Here is a 19,658-nt window from a genome sequence, read left to right as displayed (position 1 = left end):
TTTCCTTCTACCTCTCCACAAACCTGACTAAATCATTGTGACCCAGCTTTTTATCTCTTGATCTTAAATTAACTTTGTAGTGTGTCTTCTGAACTCATTCTTCAACCAAAACTACTCTCTCCAAAATAATTATCTTTTAATGTCCAAATATTTATCTTTTGATGTCCAAACTTAATGGTGTTATCTCAAGATGCATCCTTCTTGAACTCTATGAAGACTGATTCATAAGTAAAAATTTCTCCTTCAAATTCATGAGTACCGAATGAGAAATAGTGAATCTGTTTTCCATTATGAAATATTCACTCTTCTTTCCCTAATCCTCCATGAGGCGATTATAATTCTTTTAAATTTTTGAGATGCCAAAAGAAAACAACCTTATTGGTATTATATTCAATATCAACTGATCTAAGGGAATTTTAAAGTCCATTGTCAAGTCTCATGAATTTGTTAAAATATAAACTTTGGGTTTATAAAAATATTCCATAAGACACTTGAGATTCCCCAGCTGGAATGCTGAAACAAAAAACTCACTAATATGAACTTAGTTCTTTTGGAGAATGCACACATATTACATTAAGAAATATGACTCCTCCCTCAACAATGTTTGCTTAATTTTCATTGACATCTTTACTAATAATGATAGCAACCTAGAGCACAGTAATTTTGTAAGTATTTTCGCTTAAGAAAAGACATATTATTGTTGTTTTTGCATTCATAGCATGAGTGTCTCTAAGTACCCTTCCAAAACTCACATTAATTTTCAAAGTTTAGTTTTAATTTCTCCTCTCCTACCCCATTTTTCTTCTTTCTAGGACAATGCATGAGCAACTCTAATACTTTCTGGTGTCAAGCACCATCATCCTTGAATAATCCAAGACTATCTTCAACCTTGTCTCTCTTGAGCTCACATATCATTTCTTACTTTGAAATACTGATTGTTTAGTATAGGATCCCTTGGCAAGCCTTCTAATTCTGTGTGACTGTGACTCATGATATGCCATAAATCTTGATTAAAAGAGCTCACTAGCATCCAAAGAATTTTTCCTTAATCTTCCAATATTTTAAGAGTATAGTGTATGATTTATTATAAATTGTTCTTGATAACTTAGTAGTTCCCTTTTTAAATAGTATAAAACACTTCAGCTTAGAATTTTAAGTCATAGAATCAAAGTATCCTGGGTTTATATAACTGAAGGGGATATTAATGGCCAACAAATTAAATTTTCTCATTTGATAATACATAAAAAATATCTAGGAAGTTAAATAACTTCCAAGGGTCCCATAACTCACCAGAGTCAGAGGTAGAATTAAAAATTCAGATCTCTCTGATTCTACTTTGGAGTTGGAATATACCTTGATGTCTTCAGTGTAAATAGAATCAGAGAATTATAAATTTAGAACGGAAAGGGAACATAGATTCCAAATGTTTCATATTATGGATGAAAAATATTGTATAATATCACTAGGGTAATCTCTGATAGAGATAGTTTTGAAGACATGTCTTCAGATTCCAAATACAGTCCTCTTTCCACTACATCATGATACCTTCATTACACCCCTTCATGTATTTTCATATTGTACTCAGTTGGCCTATATATCCCTAGGTTTATTTGCCAATTCCTGGAAGTCTTAATGGATCCTTTTACTTTGGGGTAGTCTTACCTTCCTCAATTATATTGAGTGTGTGTGTGCTAAATATTAGTTTCCCTTAGGAAGATACAAACTCCTAGAAAGTAGAAATTATTTTCTATTTTGTCATTTATCACCACCATCCAGAAGGATACTTTACATATAGTCTGCATTTAGTTTGCAATTGTTATTGAAGGGCAGTTAGATAGTAGCCCTAGGATAGAGCAGTGATCTTGGAATAAGGAGGATGGGAGTTTTAATACAATCTCTGACATTTACAAGGCAATGTGCCTTGGGCAAGTCACTTAACTCTTATTGCCTCACAGCCAGTGTCATTTCCAGTCATGCTGAGGTCATATCTGGTCAATGGACCCAGAGAGATTTGGAGGAGAAAGTGAAGCTGGTGACTTAGCAAAAGCATCCCCTCACTCAAATCCAATTCATTTGCTTGTCATGGCATCACCTCTCTAATGTCATAGTCTTCTTTGAGAATGAAGGACAAGCATTGCTATTTGTTACTGAGTTGTTGAATTGAACTGATATTTAATTAGCCCACTTATCTTTCTACTCCTGCATATTTCAGAAATGTTTCCATACAACTTCATAGAATCACCAAATTTGAAACTTGGTAGATACCTCGGTGAACATCTAATTCAGACTATGTATACAAAAGAATTGTTATGATTGCATCATCTTTTTAGGCAAGTTAGTATTCTATGATTGTGTTGACAATGACAGCCTTCCAAAAAGGGCACTTCCAATGCTTAGAGTTGCATAGTAAGAATATTAATAAATATCAGTATAATGATGACACCAAAATTAGTAAAACTTGACTCTCAATATATTGCTTCTCTCCAATAATCAGTGAATTCTAAGAAAAAATTAATAAAACAAAAAGAATTTACAGTGTTCATGGTAAATTAGTTCTAGGGTTCTCAGATGAGCAAAGGAGTATGCACAGTTATATCCCCTTTACTTTTAAATGATAATAAATGAGACCTTTGACTGGGTTTATACCCTGGAGAGATTATGAAAAAGAATAAAAACACCACTTGTACAAAAGTATTCATAGTAATCCTATTTGTGGTGGCAAAGAATTGGAAATTAAGCCAATTTCCTTCAATTGGGGAATGGCTTAACAAACTGTGGTATATGTATGCCATGGGACACTATTGTTTATTAGAAACCAGGAGAGATATGAATTTAGGAAAGCATGGAATTATTTGCATGAATTGATGCTGAGCAAGTATAGACCATGCTCTCTTGCGTGTTTTTCAGTCATAAAGATTCTTATTGTTTCAACTAGACTATATCAACAAATGGTGTATCTTTAGGTCTGGCACTTTACCTCACTGCACCATCTAGCTATCCAACATGACTTTAGTAAAAAACAATGACAATGATTGATGGGAGTAAAATAGAATTAGCAATTTCATGTTGAAATAGAAAAAGAAAGCAAAACAAAGCATAGTTTTCTCCTATGTAATAGAATTGGAGAGAGTAAATTTTGAAGAGTTCATAGAAGAGTTTAGGATATGTCCCAAAATTCAGCAGCCAAAACCATTCTAAGAGAGATGGTGGCACTTAATAATGAAATCATAAAGACTGAAATAGAAACAAAAAATATAGAAACTGTTGTTGCTGATTCTGAAGAAAAGACTTACAGTAGACCAACCACAAACATAAAGTATCTTCAGTTGACCTGTAGAAACTGAATTAGATTTATTTCACCTTTCTCTGCAGGGAAGAACTGAATACATTAAATGTTTGTTGCTCAAAGTAATATCGCAGTTAGATGAAAGGGAGAAACATCTTAACAATTGAAGCAAGTCAAATCAGTCTGAAGATGAAATGCACTGCTTGAGAACATTATATTTTTGTTCAAATGAAAGGCAGCATACATTTATTATATATGTTATAGAAGTTATTCTGGTTCCAGTATGACTTGATCCAAATAGATACTGAGCAACCTCACTGAGATTCTGTGATTCATAGAAGTTGTGATATCAGTTCTGTATAACAGTCACATCCCTGAATGTCTTCAAGTAGCCTTTGTACAAACTGTCTGCCTTGATCGCTACCTAGTCTTAGTCTGCTGACTTCCTACACTTGCTATATTTCCCTGTTGTGTCCTGGTTTGGCACTTCAATTCCCTGTCAAAATTTCAAGGTATATTTTTATATTTCTATTTAACTCATATCTGTCTCATATCTTTCAAACTAGAATATAAGGGCCAGAGGCTGCTGAGTGACACAATGCATAAAGCAGTAACCTTGGAGGCAGGAAAATATTGTCTGAAATCTAGCCTCAGATACTTATTCAGCTACTTAATCAGTTACTCAGATACTTGACCACTATTTGCTTAGTTTTTCTCAACCGCAAATTAAAAGTAAAAATAATACCTAACTTAGAGGGTTGTTGTAAAAATCAAATGAGATAATGTTAAAAGGATGCTTAGCATAGATTGGGGCATGTAATTCTCATATAAATTCTTTTTTTAAAGAAAGATATTATTTATTTTTAATTTTACCATTTTTCCCCAATCTTACTTCCCTCTCCCCACCCCCAACATAAGGCAGTCTGTTAAGTCTTTATATAGTTTACATGATATGCATTGACTTAACTTGAATGTGATGAAAGAGAAATCATATTCTTAAGGAAGAAAAAAAAAGTATGAGATAGCAAAATTACATAAGATAATATTTTTTGTTAAAGGTAATAGTGTTTGGTCTTTGTTGAAACTCCACAATTCTTTCTCTGGATACAGATGGTATTATCCACCACAGATATCCGAAAATTATGCATTATTGCTGCATTGATGGAATAAGCAAGTTCATTAAGTCTGACCATCACCCCCAGGTCGCTGTTAGGGTATACAATGTTCTGGTTCTGCTCATCTTGCTCAGCATCAATTCATGCAAATCCTTCCATGCTTCCTTAAATTCATATCCCTCCTGGTTTCTAATAGAACAATAGTGTCCCATGGTATACATAGACCATTATTAAGCCATTCCCCAATTGAAGGAAATTGATTTAATTTCCAATTCTTTGCCACCATAAATAGGACTGCAATATTTTTGTACAAGTGATGTTTGTATTCTTTTTCATAATCACTCCAGGCTATAGACCCAGTCAGTAGTGTTATTGCTGGATCAAAGGGTATGTACATTTTTGTTGCCCTTTGGGCATAATTGCAAATTGCTCTCCAGAAAGTTTGGATGAGTTCACAGCTCCACCAAGAATCTATTAGTGTACCAAATTTTCCATATCCTTTCCAACATTGATCATTGTTCTTTCTGTTCATATTGGCTAGTCTGAGAGGTATGAGGTGGTACCTCAGAGATGCTTTAATTTTCATTTCTCTAATAAGCAGTGATTTAGAGCAATTTTTCATATGACTATGGATTGCTTTGAATTCTTCTTCTGTAAATTGCCTTTGCATATCATTTGACCATTTGTCAATTAGGGAATGGCTTGTGTTTTTAAGAATTTGACCCAGTTCTCTGTATATTTTAGAAATGAGTCTTTATCAGAAACGTAAGTTGTAAAATTGTTTCCCAATTTACTACATTTCTTTTGATCTTGGTAAAAGTACTTTCGTCTGTCCAAAACCTTCGTAATTTAATGTAGTCAAAATTGTCTAGTTTATTTTTAATGATTTTCTCCATCACCCCCGTTGCCTTTTTCCACTTTCCCTTTGCCCCTTCTTCCTTCCCTTCCTTCTGTTGATTCCCCTTTCCCCCCTTCCTTTTCCACCTTTTAATACTTGAAAGGTCATGAACTGCTTCCCTTTCCATAGATGTGATAGGCAAACTATTACTTGATTTCCTAGTTTTCTTATAATATTGCTTTTTATGTCTAAATCTTGTATCCATTTGGTCCTTATTTTTGTATGGGTGTGAGTTGTTGGTCTAATCCAAGATTCTTCCATACTAACTTTAAATTGTCCCATCAGTTTTTATCAAAGTGACAGGTTTGATCCCAATAGCTAGACTCTGGGTTTATCAAAAATCAGGTTACTATAATCATTTCCTACTACTGCACCTAGTCTACTCCAGTGATCCACCACTCTATTTCTTAGCCAGGAGCAGATAGTTTTGATGATTGATGCTTTACAATAGAATTTTAGATCTGGTAGGGCGAAGTCATTTACTTTTGTCCTTTTTTTTCATTAACTCCATGCAGATTATCAACTTTTTATTTCTCCATTTGAATTTACTTACATTTTTTCCAACTCATTAAAGTAATTTATTGGAATTTTGATTGTTAGGGCACTAAACAAGTACTTTAATTTTGCCAGAATTGTCATTTTTATTATATTAGCACAGCCTATCCATGAGCAGTTGATATTTGCCAAGTTATTTAAATATAGTTTTATTTTTGTGAGAAGTGCTTTGTAATTGTTTTCAAACTTTCTAAGTCTGCCTTGGCAGGTACACTCCCAGGTATTTTATACTGTTTGAAGTTACTTTGAATGAATTTCTCTTTACCTATTTGTGCTGCATCTTTCTAATCATATAAGTCTCCTGTTTGAAGTACAAATTTTCTATTAAGCTCTGGTCTTTTCATCAGGAAAAGTTGGATGTCTCCTATTTCATTAAATGTCCATCTTTTGTCCTGGAAGAGAAGACTCACTTTAGCAGGATAATGAATTCTTGATGACATTTCATGCTCCCTTGCTTTTGTGGAAAATAGAATTCTGTGCCCTTCTATCCCCTAATGTTGATGCAGCCTGGTCCTGTGTAATCCTTACTGTGACTCCTTGGTATCTCAATTGTTTATTTCTGGATGCTTTTAGGATTTTCACTTTTATATGACAGTTCTGGACATTGGCCACAATATTCCTGGGTGTTTTCATTTTGGGATCCCTTTCTGGAGGGGATAGATATATATTCTTTCAATAATTATATTGCCCCCTAGTTCTACAATATTAGGTCAATTTTCCATCACTACATCCTGTAATATTAAGTCCAGGCTTTTTTTCTCTTCAATGTTTTCAGGAAGACCAATAATTCTTAGGGTATCTCTCCTTGATCTATTATCAAGGTCAGTAGTTTTGCTGATGAGGTATTTTATATTTTCTTCTATTTTTTTTTATTTTTTGGTTTTGTTTAATAGACTCTTGTTGTCTCATCAAGTCATTAGTTTCCACAGACTCCATTCTTTTATTTTAAAGAAGAATTTTCCTCATTTACCTTTTGCAACTCCTTTTCCAATTGGTCAATTCTATTTTTGAAAGAGTTTTCCATTTGACTGATTGAGGTTTTGAGAGAATTATGTTCTTTCTGCATTTGCCCAGTTGTGCTTTCCTAGGATTTGTTTTCTTATTGCAAGGTGTTGATTTTCTTTCCCCAATTTTCCAATTGATTTTTAAACTCCTTACTGATTTCTTCAAGGAAGTCTTTCAGTGCTGGAGCCCAAATCATATTCTCCTCAGAGATTCTAGATCTCTCTGAGTTAGGGTCTTTTAATTCTAGGCATTTTTCTATGGACCCTACTTTCCCATGGCCTTTTTTCATTTTTCTAAGATCTTTTGTTGGGGGAGGGGCTGGTCCACAGAACCTTGGTGTTGAGATCCCTAGAGGCTTTACTCACTGGGTTTAGTAACTCCAAGGGGGTTGGCCAATAAGTAGGCTGTTTTGGTTGCTTTCTCTGGAGTCTCTGTGGCCTTGATTTGAGGCCCTCTCCCTTGGCCTAGAGGGGAAGTTTTAAACTGCTTAATACTTTTCTTTGAACAGTGGTGGACTATTCCTTAGGGCAAGGTAATTATTCTCCCTATTCACAGCTGAGAGAGCTCTGCTGCTCACAGGTGAACTTGGTGGGTGGATTTGGGCTATAATTGTATTTGTTCTGGGGAGAGGCTTCGGCTGAAATTAAGGTATGGACCCTGATTTCCTCCTGACCAGAGGAGCCCAGAGATCAATGTCTGCAACTTTCCTGCAATGGAACTCCTGCCAGTAATCCCCATACTGTCAGTCCCACAGCCAAAGCCTCTGTTCCCCAGTTGGCTCTCAAGCCATGACTGATCATGCTAGTCCTGCTCTGAGGTTCCCTGCCATCCTGTGCTCTCAGCAGAGACTCTGCTTTCTGAGCCCAGCTCACCCATGATCTCAGAAGACAAAGCTTGAGGTAGATGTTCTTCTCCTAGCTTCTCTTTCTGGGTTTTATCAATTGGAGTACTGTTATGAGGTTTGTCTTACATTATATGTTAGGGAAGATCAGGAGACCTTAGGAAAGTGCCTGTCTTCTCTCTGCCATCTTGGTCAGCTCATTATATAAATTCTTAATGTTTTTCTTACTTCTTCAAACACAGGGACTATCTAGTGTTTTTCTTAAAATTGATAGCTCTACCACAGTGTTTTGAATACCATATGATCTTTCAAAAATAAATAGTTGGTGATGATAACAAAAAGAGAAAAACCATATATGAATAGTGATTTTTTTCCCATCAAATCATCCACTACACAGAAAAAAAGATCAGGAAGAACATCAATGCATAATAAAGAATAAAGGAAAGAAAGTATTACATTTTATCAGATTACCATGTCCCAGAAATGCTTGAAACAAGAAAAAAGTAACTTGGTTGCCATAAAGAGGAGGCTAAAAGAACATCCCCGAAGATGACAGAGTAAAGACAGAGGTTTACCAAGTTTATCCACAAATACATACAAATACCTTTAAATAATGACCATAAAAAATTCTGGAGTGAGTGGAAGAAACCACCAAAATATGTAGTGAAACAAACTAGTCAGCAAGAAATTTCTGTTGCACCAGGGTAAGAGAGAAGCATTGTCTAGGGCAGGCTGTACCAGTGCATATTGGTCCCCATTAATACAGAAACAAGCAACAGGGCAACTGAGTCAGGGGCAACAGTGGTGAATTCTCTTTGCCTAAGCCCTCATATGCTAAAGACAACTTTAAAAGTAAGGAGAAAAGATCTGTCACACCTAAGTGAGAATGGAGCACAGTCTAGCAAAGACCATGTGCATAGAGGCCAAGTCCAAGCAAACCAGGAGCAACTCTAAGGAACCACTGAATCAGCAAAAACAACTGTTTCCAGAGCTCTTAGATGGTAAGGCAATTGAACAACTTGTTCAATGATCTTACAGAGGTCTTTTTTCTAGCACTGAGGCAGAATACTGCTTTTTTACCCATACACAGATCTGGGTCTCAATCCTAGATGGCAGTTCCAAGGAAAAGATGAGCAACAACATCAGAGTTTGCTGCTGAAAAGGAGCAAGGACCCTACATTTAGTTCTATGGAACAAAAGAGTGATTGTAGTCACTCAAAAACCAGAACACAAACACAAGAGTAGTAAGCACCTCGCCTAAAATCATGGAAGAACTGAAAAGTTGCAGTTCCTCTGAACACAACTGCAACAAGCCAAAATCTTGGAACCATTCATCTTCCACACTGGAAGCAGAGCCTTATTTCAACAAAGTGTTAAAATCATGTCATAAGGTGGGAAGATGAGCAAACAATAGGAAAAAATCTTACTATAGAAAGAAATGATTGTGACACAAAATGTCAAAATACATACTCAGAAGATTACAAAGTCAAAAGTCTTACAGCCAAAGTCTCCAAGAAAAATAATTTATTCTCCTTATATGGAAGAGCTCAAAAGAAGATTTTGTAAATGAAGAGGAAAAATTGGGAAGAGAAAATAGAGTGATGCAAGAAAAACATGAAAAATGAGTCAACAACCTGTTCAAGGACACACACACTCACACACAAATATTGAAGAATATAATAATTTAAAAATCAAACTAGACTTAGTGGTTGTTTGGTTCTTGTCTTTCGTTATTGAAGAGGAGCAAAATGACTTCACTATGTCTGAGAAAAATCAATGTGTTCAACTGTGGTTGATCAGAGAGTATAAACTTAGAATGCTCTACCACAGGCCAGGCAAAAACAGTATATGTGAACACCTGGGCACTTATTCTAAACTAACATATCTCTAATTTCCTTTGAGATGTTTCAGTTATACGTTTCTCAAAAAACACAGCACCCTCTCTGATGAGGGTATGCCATACTGGACAACCCTGTGCCAGTATCTCTGATGCTGTACAATCCAAGGTCAAGAAAGATTTTCAGGGTGTTCCATATCACTTCTTCTGACTTCCTTGTGAGCTCTTGCCTGCATGAGTTCTCCATAAAATTAGCCCTTTTTCACAAGCATATGTTTGGCATGCCAGCCCATCAGAGTTGTACTCTCTGTAATAACATTGGAATATTTGGCAGTTTAGTTAAAGAAAGGACCTCAATTTCTGGTATCTTCCTCTTGTAGGTGATTTTCAGAATCTTCCTAATAATTTAAATTGAAGTGACTCAGCTTCCTAGAATGGCATTAGTAGACAATTCTGGTTCCACAGGTACACAGCAATGAGGTCAGCACAATGGCTCTGTAGAACTTCAGCTTGGCAATTAGTCTAATACCTCTTCTCTCTCACACTTTCTTTCACAGTTTTCCAAATAATTTGCTTGATCTAGCAATGAGTTGTGTCAGCTTCGTTCTCAATGTATACTTCCCTGGAAAGGACATTGCCAAGGTAAGTGAATTTATCCTCAGTATCCAAAAACTTCACCGTTGCTGTAACTGATGGTTCTATATAAGAATGGTGAGGTGCAGGGTGCGGCTAGGTGGTACAGTGGATAAAGCAATGGCCCTGGAGTCAAGAATACTTGAATTCAAATCCGGCCTCAGACACTTAATAATTGCCTAGCTGTGTGGCCTTGGACAAGTCACTTAAACCCATTGCCTTAAATAAAAAAAAAAAAAATTAAAAGAATAGTGAGGTTCTGGTTGATGAAAACCTGTGTTTTCTTGGTGTTAATTGTTAGTACAAAATTAACACAAGTAGTAGGGAATTTATCCATACTTTGTTGTATCTCAATTTCATAGGTTATATGGAATAAACAATCATCTGCAAACAGAAGATCATGCCCCAACATTTCCTATATTTTAGTCTTGGTTTGTAGGCTTTTCAAGTTGAAGAATTTACCTTCAGTGAGGTAGCTGACCTTGATGCTTTGTTCATCGTCATTGAAGGCATTTGAAGGCTGAAATCATCATGCTTTTAAAAAGCATGGGAACAAGGACACATCCTTGTTTCATTCCATTGGTGACCAGGAAATCTCAAGAGCATCAACCAAGCATACTGTCATGAAATTGACATACAATACTGATGGATTTCTCTGGGCAAAAAAAGTTTTTTGACATAATTTTCCATAAACCCTCAACTGACAGTATCAAAGACTTTTGTAAGATTTACAAATATATACTAACTGCTCCTGGCATTTTTCCTGGAATTATCAGGCAACAAACACCATATCTATTATTCCTCAACATTTTTTGTGTGACCTTTCCAAAGTCATACTGGTTCTCGGAGAGATGACCACCTTTCAGATGAAGGATCAGTCTATTGAGATGGACTCTGGCAAAAATATTACCAGCAATGACTAAAAGAGATAAAAATGCTATTATGGTCACAAGACAAGCTATTCCCTTTGCTTTTTTTGTTTTGTTTTTGTTTTTTTAGGGTTTTTGTTTGTTTGTTTGTTTGTTTCTTTTTTGCAAGGCAAATGGGGTTAAGTGGCTTGCCCAAGGCCACACAGCTAGGTAATTATTAAGTGTCTGAGGCCATATTTGAATTCAAGTACTCCTGAGTCCAGGTCCAGTGCTCTATTCACTGTGCCACCTAGTCAACCCTATTTACTTTATAGAAATGGATGATGGAGGCAATATTGAATTCTTCCAGGATAACCTCTCCAGGACAATTTCAATCAACTTTTGGATGAGCAAAGGACCCTCAACCTTACAAATTTCAGTTGAAATGAAATAAGCCCCAGATGCTTTGTTACTTGAAAGGAGTGTAGTGGCATCCATTCAAAACCTCTTCTTCAGTTGGAAATTCAACTAGGGACTGATTGACTTCAACTTGAGGTAAACAATCAATGGCTTCTGCATTGATTGATGGTGACCTGTTATGAACACAATGGAAGTGTTCAGCTCATTTCTCTAGGATCATGTCCCTATCATTAATGTGGCTCCATGGCACTGAGTAGCTGAGATGCACCATGGTCTTTGACCCATAAATAGCCTTCAGGTCACAAAGAAGAACTTTGGGTTGTTACTATATGCATGAAATTGAATTTTATCTCCCTTCTTACTGAGTCAAGAGTCCTACATCTCCCTAAGCTTCACTTGTATTTTATTTTTGATGGAATTAAATTCTGCCTTCTTAAAAGTGGATGAACCATCTTGTTGATAAATTCTGTAGAATTATTGTTTATCCATTAAGTAGTTTTGCATTTCCCAATCATTGTCATCAAATAAATCCAAGTATACAAAACTTCTCCATTTGCTGTAACTGATGGTTCCATATAAGAATGGTGAGGTGCAGGTTGCAGCTAGGAGCCAGTGGATAGAACACTGGCCCTGGAATCAGGAGTACCTGGATGTTACCAGATGAACCATCCTCCTGATAAACCCTGTAGAATTCTTGTTTTTTTTTTCATTTAGTAGCTTCTGTATTTCCCCATCATTTTCATCAAATAAATCTTGATGTTTGTGAGTGTTCTGACTCAGATGAGCAAATGCAATGCTGTACCAAATCTCTGAAAACTTCCTATTCTTTTCTGCTATTGCCAATTCTTCTGGTAGTTATTTTGCCTTTGGGTCACTGCTTTGGTTTAATGTGAATATTTAGTTTGGAGAAAATGTCTGATTCATTGAGAACTCTGCCTCCCTTTGTCACTCTCACATCCTGTCTCTTCTCCTTACAATTACACAGTCTATTAGATGTCAATATCTGCATCCAGGTTGCATTTGGCAAATGGAAGATAATGTTTGTGATAAGAAGGTGATAAGATGCACAAGGCATTCAATAGTAGGTAATCATTGCTGTTGCTATTTCCAAATCCATTCCTCCCAAGGACTTCCTGTCATGTCTGGTAAACTTACCCTACATGAAAATGGAGGATAATGCAGTAATCTACCATTAAAGTCCCCCAGAAGTATAAACATGTCCTCTTTTGGTACATTGAAGAAAAAGGTTTCCAGGTATTCATAAAATTGTTTTTTGCCTTCATCAGGATTCATCAAAGTGGTAGCATAGGCACTGATGAAAATAGCCTGGATTTTTCCTGCAAGTGGCAAACTCATTGTCATGAGCCTATCATACACTCTTTTTGGAAGGCATTAAAACTTATGGACTAGATAAGTTTTTATTGCAAGCTCTAACCTAGCTTCACAGAACTCTGTACAGTCACTCCAGAAAAACACATATCCAACCCTGACTTCTGTGAGATGATCTTCATTTGCCAGCCTTGTTTCATTCAAGAATGTGATACCTCCTGAGTTCTCTTGCATCTTTCAAGTCAATTGTGTCTTGTGTTGTCTATGAATTTGTGCACATCCCATGCTCTGATGGTAAGTGGAATCTTCTTTGAAGAACTCGCTCAACTGCAGTAATCAGAGCAGAGTGGGTAAGGAAAGAATTTTATGGTACCTTTCCTAGCCCTTTCTTTGCATCAGGAGGCGAGCAGTGTGATCTTTAAAAGGACTCCTTACTCCCACCAGAGTCATCATGATCTTGTGGAAAGATCAGAATAAAGACAATTGGTGATGGCTCCAGATGCAGTGAATAACTTTGACATCTTTGATGGCTTAATCAAGTTTTAAGGGCTCTACAACACCTGCATTAGCTGCCTTCATTGACATTGGAATGAAATGTTCTGATCCAACAACTCCACCATTGGAAGATTTCACATGTTTGGAATGGGCACCCCAGTCAACTCAGTGATGAGTTTGAGACTTCCTTGGTTATCCTCAACCTGGTTTAGCCTACATACCAAAACAGTTTAGTGAGTGTGGCCACTGTACAAACTAAAAAGTTTCTTGGAGTCAAAGGTAAGAGAAAGGTGGCTCAGGTGGACATCAAAGGTGGAAAGAAGCCCTGAAAAAGCCTCAGCAGCCCTCACAGAAGAGGTACTAGTCTTCCTTGAACATACCATACACTCCATATTAAGTGTTAAAAGAGGTAAAAAAGAAATCAATAAGAAGAAGAATGCCTGAAAAAGCAAACCTGGCCAAATAGAAAAGGAGGCACAAAAATTCACTGTAGTAAAAAGTTCCTTAAAAGTAGAATTAACTGGCAGATAAGTGGCACAGTGGATAGAGCACTGGTCCTAGAGTCAGGAGGATCTGAGTTCAAATCTGGACTCAGAAATTTAATAATTACCTAGCTGTGTGACCTTGGGCAAATCAGCTAACCCCATTGCCTTACCAAAAAGAAAGTAGAATTAACCAATGGAAAAGGAAGTACAAAAACTCACTGAAGAAAATGATTTCTTCAAAATTAGAATTGAGCAAATGGAAGCTAATGACTTTATAAAAAAAGCAAGAAAAAGTAAAACAAAATAAAAATATGAAAAATAGAAGAACATGTGAAATATTTCATTGAAAATCACTGACCTAAATATAAATCTAGGAAAAATAATTCATTTTTATTTAATTCATATTTATTTCAACAACATATATAGTCTACTGCATTAATTTCTATGAGATTTTGATTTCCACATTTTTCTGCTTCCCTTAATTCTTTCTCTCCTCCATATGATAGCAAATAATCTGATATAGGTTATATATGTACAATCATGTTTAACAAATTTCCATAATGATGTTGGAAGGGAACAGGTATAAGTTGAATATGTAGATAAAAAATAAAGGTTAAGAAAAGCTTGTACTAGGAGACAGGAAAATGGATAGGGCTAAATTGTTTCATGTAAAAGAGACAAGCAAAACTTTTACAGTGCAAAGGGCAGGGATTGAGGAGGAGTGAGTGAAAATTATTCTCATTAGAATTATCTCAAAAATAAAGTAACATGCAAACTTAGTTGAATATATAAACTTACCCTACATGAAAATGGAGGATAATGCAGTAAGTGCAAAGCAAAATACTTTTATGGAGAGATGGGGTGAAAGGAGATGGAGAATAGGATGGAGAGAAATACAAATAGATATGTAACTGAAAAAAAATTGAAGCAAGTTTCTTTTCTAAAGCCCTCATTTCTCAACATATAAATGAACTGAGTCAAATTTATAAAAATAAAAATCATTCCATAATTAGTATATGATCCAATGATTTGAATAGTTTTCAGATGAGATTATCAATGCCATATTAAAGCATAGTCATATTAAAAAGTGTTCAAGCTAATTATTAACTGGAGTGATGAAATTAAAAACAATTCTTAGGTAATACCTCATAATTATTAGATTGACTAATAGAACAGAAGAATACAATGACAAATGTTGGAGGGGATTTACCCCAAATGAGACAATGCATTTTTGGTGGAGTTGTGAAGTGATTCAACCATTTGAGAGAGCAATTTGTAAGTATGTGAAAAGGGCTATGAAACCATGAATATCCTTTGACCTGTGATGCAATGCCACTAGTATGTTTGTATTCCAAAAGTGATAAAAAGCAAAGAGTAAAAGGATATATGTGTACAGGAATACTTAAAGTAACTATTTTCTGATAACAGAATTAGAAACTGAAGGGATGCCCATAAGTTGTGGAATTGCTGAACAAGTTGATGTATGTGATTATAATGGAATGCCATTCTCCATAAGAAATGAGGAAGAGGATGCTCTCAGAAAACTTTGAAGAGATTTACATAAACTGATTCAAAGTAAAATGTACTCTGCACAATGTAACAGCAATATTGTAGGATGATCAGTTATACATGGTTCACTTTTTCTCAGCAATATTTTTGACTTGACAATGCTGAAGGACTTATGAAGAATGCTATTCATTCCCAGAGAAAGAATTGATATCATGAGACATACTTTTTTTAACTTTATTTTTCTTGAGCTTTCTTTTGGGGGATTGGGGTTCTATTTCGCTCCACAACATAACCATCATGGTAATATTTTTCATGAAAACATATATGTAAGCTTTATCTAATGGCTTTCTTTCTCAATGAAGGAGGCATGGGGCAGAAGGAAAAAAGAAAAATTTGGAACTCAAATTTTTAAAAAACATGTTAAAAATTGCTTTTACATGTAACTGTGTAAAAAAATAAAATACTAAATAAAAATTGATTAAAAAAAAAGAACACTCCCAAGTATTTCATGTTACAAAAAAAAAAAAAAACACCAACCAAGAAACTGCTGACTATTTGAATAAGATGGGGGAAGGATAGAACTCTGGGCCCAAAGGATTTGCATTCAAATAGAGCAGAAAAAAATGTAAATCAGATAAAAAGATTTAAATTTGGACATTAGTTTAACAATCATATTTTTGGACCCTTCATACTAGAAGGGAAACAGAAACTCAGAGAGTTTAAAGTGCCAACTCAGTTCAAATAATTAGTATATTAGCCAATAATTGCTAATGTTCATATATAGCACTCTGTTCCACATACTATGCAAAGGACTTTACAATTATTTCTCATTTGAACAATGCTGTAATTCTGGGAGATAGGTGTTATTATCCTCTCCATTTCATAGATAAGGAAACTGAGGCAAGCAAAGGTTAAGTGACTTGCCCAAATTCACATAGTTAATAAATATACAAGATTAGATTTGAACTCAGTTCTTCCATACTCCATGTCTACTAATATTGAGCATAACATTAAAGCAAAGATTCAAGCTAAAATCCTATGATTCCAAGTCCAGTACTCTTCTACCTGTCCCCACATACCTAAATCATTAATCTATCACACATGAAAAGAAAATATAGATAGGAAAAAATGCGAATTTTCAGAAAAATTTAACAGTCTTTCCCAAATTATATCATTTACCATTTTTATATTTGAATTGTATTGTGATTCTAGAGAAAAAAAAACAAAAATGTTAGGCTATATATCTATATAAATAAGATTTGAAGCCCAAGGAAAAGATATTGTTTATAGTCACTTTTCCTTCAAAGTTCCATTTACTGTTATTACTTCCCCAAACTCAATGAATTTTACCTTTAGACAATAATCCAGGAAACAGATTTTATTCAGGAGCAGTGAAAGCTCATTCTTTAATATCTGATAGGAGGTAAAGGGAAGAGGCTACTTCATACAAATTACTAAGGTCATCTCAGGAGAAAAACATCTGGGAGCCCTTATTTTGTTTGCACAACCATTTTTTAAATTCTTATTAACAGCACATAGCTCACTTTGAGATATTTCACTTTTCATAAGCATCAAATATCCCAAAATATTTTGCTTATTTTGAGTTAGAACTGATCTTTATTTTTAATAAGAGCAATATAGTAAATATGCTATTATAATTGCAGGCTTATTCTGAAAATTATGCTATCATTTGATTTTTCCTGTAATAGCTTGTCACTTGGTATGTTCATATTGTTTTCAAAAATCCCATAAATATGTAACTGCTTTGCTGATAGAAAATCACCAAAGCATACATTTTTGATACTTAATATTTCTAGAGGTTTCTCTTTTTGTTGGGGGGGGCAGTGTTCTGTTTACTCTTTTTATTTTTAGGTTTTTGCAAGGCAAATAGGGTTAAGTGGCTTGCCCAAGGCCACACAGCTAGGTAATTATTAAGTGTCTGAGACCAGATTTGAACCCAGGTACTCCTGACTCCAGGGCTGGTGCTTTATCCACTGTGCCACCTAGCAGCCCCTCTGTTTACACTTACAACAAGATTATTGTGGTAATGTTTGGTAATGATTACTTATTGCTAATCTATATCAAATAACTTGCTTTCTCAATGAGGTGGAAGGAAGAGGGAGAATTTGAAATTCAAGGTTTTAAAAATAAATTCTCAAACTTATTTTTGCATATAACCAGGGAAAATAAAATATCCTAAGTATCTATTTTAATTAGATTATAAATGGAAGGGAAGACATCATTTATAGGAATTATAAAGTATATAGCTTTCCTCTTTTAATCAGGCTTTGCTTTTTTAACTCATAATTTTGACACAGGTCTCTTTTGGATTAAAAAAGGTCAATCAATAAATATCTATTATTCACCTACCAATATGCAAGCTAAAAGAGGTTATAATACAAAAACAAAAGTAAAAGCATACATGTCTTGATGAAGCTTATAGTCCAGCAAGGGAGCTAAGAACATTTAGGGTTAAATGTTAAAGAAGAAAGTCTCTGTTATATATGTAGCAAGCTAAAACATGTGACTTCTTTGAGTGAAGTAAGGGTTAATTTCAACTACTTATATTATATTGAGTTTCTCACAGTTCACAAAACTCTATTGTAAAATCTGATATTCATTTCCAAAGACTACATCCTTCTCCACTGTAGTTATCACTATAAAAGCATCTTTCAAGTACTTTTATCAAGTTTTCTATATGCTTGGTCTGATGGTTTTGAACAATAGTGGCAATTTGTTATAGAGCCATTTCTCCAATACTACAGATGAATCAAAGCATACAAAAACTATTTTTGCTACTGCTGCTCAGGATCAAATGAGAGAAAAAAGAAGTTTGCTTTAAAATGAAAGAAATTCCTACTCTACTCCACACAAACCTTCATATAAGAAACTGTTTCATATATCAATTTTACATATATTGAAACACAAGTCTACATGTGGAAAGAGACATGCTTTTTAAAAAATAAAGCTCTCCTATAATGTTCATTTTATATATAGATATAGATATAGATATAGATATAGATATAGATATAGATATAGATATAGATATAGATATAGATATAGATATAGATATAGGTGATATAGATATAGATATAGATAATGCTTTTATATCTTTTATTTAATTTTAGGAGATTTGACCAACCAAAATCTATCAATACTACATTGATACAGTTATAAATCAATAGTTATGCAACTGTTATTCTTTCAGAATATATTTCCTTCCATCATCAAGGGATCATGTCCATCCCAGAAACCAAAATGTATTGATTAATACTTACAAGCTCTTATTATGTGCTCGATAGTATACATATACATATACATATACATATACATATACATATACATATACACATACATATACATATACATATACATATACATGTGTATATATAATATAAAGCTATGTATATCTAAATATATATATATATATATAATAGAAATAATAGAAAATGATTAACAGAAAGAAGATGATAGAATTAAGAGCCAAAGAAACATTTTCTAAAAAATATAGAATTTTAATTGGGACTTAATAAAAATTAGGGAAACAAGTTATCAAGCTAAAGTTAGGCTAAAAAATTATTCTAGATATAGGAGATAGAGGAAATTCTGAAACCAAGAGACATAGTGTCTTGTTCATGAAACAAAGAGGTCAGTATAACTGGTACAAAAGTATTTTGAGGAGAACAAATTATAGGAAGACTGGAAAGGTAGGTGAAAGATAGTTTATGAAAAACCTTCAATCCAAATATTTTCTATTTAATTGCTGAAGCAACACAGAGACACTAGAGTCGTTTGAGCAGCAGGGAAACAAAAATGGACCTTCAAAAAGAAAGATCCTCTGTAGCTTGTGAGGGCTTCTATATGATATCAGGTGATATTGTGCTATTTTTCTTCTGAACACTATGTAAATTCCTAATTGATATAAACAAAATTCAGAAGGATTCATTTTGAATATTTGAACAGAGGGAGGAATTTACAAAGAAATTTCTAAGACCATTGCCTATATAATTGCCTATAAAACCCAAAGCGTTCATCCTTCAGTACATGTATCAGGGAAATCACTTCAGGAAGACAAAAAACAGTTCAGAATAGGAGAGGAGGAGTGTAGATTGTAATGACTTTAGGAAATTGTACAGTATTTTAAAGACCCCAAAGCTGTCCCTGAACAGATATTCATAATTACAAAATAAATATTCTTTCAGTGACACTTTATGGAAGGTATATATGGAATGTCACTGTATTTGAAAAATAAATCTTGAAAATCAATGAGAATAAAATGGAAAGTATTATGGAAAACTAACTACAAAATATTAATTTCCAAGAATTGTGCAAAAACGGTATAAATTATGACTTAATGAATAGGCAGACTAAAATTGTCTAGCAGGAAATGATAAGAAATATT

This window comes from Macrotis lagotis, chromosome 5 (assembly GCF_037893015.1).
Source record: "Macrotis lagotis isolate mMagLag1 chromosome 5, bilby.v1.9.chrom.fasta, whole genome shotgun sequence".
NCBI classification, from domain to species: domain Eukaryota; kingdom Metazoa; phylum Chordata; class Mammalia; order Peramelemorphia; family Peramelidae; genus Macrotis; species Macrotis lagotis.
Note: the sequence above shows the minus strand (reverse complement) of the source record.